At 53.2% G+C, this 2,397-nt stretch overlaps 1 pseudogene; it reads right to left on the bottom strand.

The window, feature by feature from the left end:
• Positions 1–419: 419 nt before the first annotated feature.
• Positions 420–2,052, bottom strand: LOC120747739 (zinc finger protein OZF-like; annotated as a pseudogene).
• Between the last annotated feature and the right edge of the window lie 345 nt (positions 2,053–2,397).

A 2,397-nucleotide genomic window follows, 5' to 3' on the forward strand; every position in this document is an offset into this window, starting at 1 on the left:
TTTCACCCTACTTCACCCATTCCCCTTCCAACCCCATCCATCCCTGAGGGGCTGTGCAATCAAGTAATTTTTTGGGTGAGATTGTGTCGTTTTAGCATGAAGTGGTTTTGAGGTGACAGATCAAACCCTCTTATCTCTTTGAGTGCCCAGAAATGGAGACAACCACACCAAATACCCCACAAACCCCCAATTCCTCCCCAGTATCTGCCTGAGTCCCAGATTGCCCTGAAACACTAGTAAAACATGAGGCTTTAGATGCCTTTGATGAATTTGTTGATTTTTATCCCCAGTTTTGTCTGGTTTAAAGGGATGAAGATGAATCAAAATAATATAAGGGACCACCAAAGAAAAGGACCACCAGCCCAGTGTCTTTGCAGTGCGGATCGCTGGGAATGTAGGTCACCAGTTCTCTGGCCTGTGTGGGTCCTCTGAAGCAGGACTAAGTTGGAGCACTGCACAAAGCTCTTCCCGCAGCTGAGGCACTCTTAGGTCTTCCCTTACTGGTGTCTCCGTTGGTGTCTGTTCAAGTGAGAGCTCCTGGACAAGCTCTTCCCACAAGCGAGACATTCGTAGGGCCATTCCCTGGTTTGGATCCTTAGGTGGTGGATCAGGTGGGAGCTTATGCTGAAGCTCATTCCACATTCCCCACACTGGTAGGGCCTCTTCCCATTGTGGATCATTTGGTGGATGACCAGTTGGAGGCTCTGGTGGAAGCCCTTCCTGCATTCCGCACACTTGTAGGGCATTTCCCCAGTGTGGATACGCTGGTGAATGATGAGGGTGGAGTTGTGCTTGAAGCCCTTCCTGCAGCTGGGGCAGCGGAAGGGCCTCTCCTCTCTGTGAATCCGCTTGTGCACAAGGAGACTGGAGCTTCTCTGAAACCTCAGGGCACTTGTCAGGTCTCTCCCCAGTGTGGATCTTTTGGTGGATGATCAGCTGGGACCTCCGGTTGAAGCCCTTCCTGCATTCCCCACACTTGTATGGCCTTTTCTCAGCATGGATATTCTGGTGGCGGATCAAGATGGAGCTCTGGCTGAAGCTCTTCCCACATTGCTCACACTGGTAGGGCCGTTCCCTGGTGTGGATCCTCTGGTGGCGGATCAGGATGGAGCTCTGGCTGAAGCTCATCCCACATTCCCCACACTCATAGGGCCTTTCCCCAGTGTGGATCCTCTGGTGGCAGATCAGGTGGGATCTCTGGCTGAAGCTCTTTCCACATTCCCTGCACTCGTAAGGCCTCTCCCCAGTGTGGATCTTTTGGTGGATGATCAGTTTGGACCTCTGGTTGAAGCCCTTCCTGCATTCCCCACACTTGTATGGCTTTTCCTCAACGTGGATGTTCTGGTGGCGGATCAAGTGGGAGCGCCGGCTGAAGTTCTTCCCACATTGCTCACACTGGTAGGGCCGTTCCCCTGTGTGGATCGTCTGGTGGCGGATCAGGATGGAGCTCTGGCTGAAGCCCTTCCCGCATTCCCCACACTTGTAGGGCCTCTCCCCGGTGTGGATCCTCCGGTGGCGGATCAGGTGGGATTGCTGGCTGAAGCTCTTCCCACATTGCTCACACTTGTAGTGCCCTTTTTTGCTGTGGATCCTCTGGTGGCAGATCAAGAGGGATCTCTGGTTGAAGTTCACACTTGTAGTGCCCTTTTTTGCTGTGGATCCTCTGGTGGCAGATCAAGAGGGATCTCTGGCTGAAGTTCATCCTGCATTCCCCGCACTCGTAGGGCTTCTCCCCGGTGTGGATGCACCGGTGGGTCACAAGGGTGGAGTTTTGCTTGAAGCCCTTCCCACATTCCCCACACCTGTAGATCATTCCCCAGTTTGGATCACCTGGTTCTGGACCACGTGGGAGCTGTGGCTGAAGCTCTGTCCATCTTCCCGGCACAGTCCAGGTCTTCCCTTCTCCAAGAACCCTAGGATGGGTTTGGAACCCATCCTTGAGCAGGATGTCTTGGGCTTTGCCTTCCCATTGGATTCTTGTGCAGTGGAGCCACTCAAAATGGCCTCTTCCATGAGGTTCTGCCCTCGGGATTTGTCCTCCCTGGTCTCCATCCTCAGCTCCTTGTCTGGGGGAGGAAGGACAAGGAGAGGATGGGATTTGCCTCCGTGCCAGAGGGAAGGGGAAGGAGATCCCCCCAGTGAATTCCCATTAGGACTGTGTTGGCAGCGGGGTTGTCCTGCAGCCAGAGGCCATGCTGGGCTGGGAGATGGAGCAGGAGAGAGGGGGAAAGGGGCACTGACTTCCTCCTCACCTGCCTGGCTGTCCTGGAGCATCTTCCCTGTGGCCTAACCTAAAAAATTAAAAATTAAACTAAAAATGCAATACTAAAATAAAAAAAATTCTGAGACAGTCAGAATACAACCTGACACCTAGGTAGTCAGGGTGTTGCTTGCAGT

The sequence above is a fragment of the Hirundo rustica genome, unplaced genomic scaffold (assembly GCF_015227805.2).
Source record: "Hirundo rustica isolate bHirRus1 unplaced genomic scaffold, bHirRus1.pri.v3 scaffold_185_arrow_ctg1, whole genome shotgun sequence".
NCBI lineage: Eukaryota > Metazoa > Chordata > Aves > Passeriformes > Hirundinidae > Hirundo > Hirundo rustica.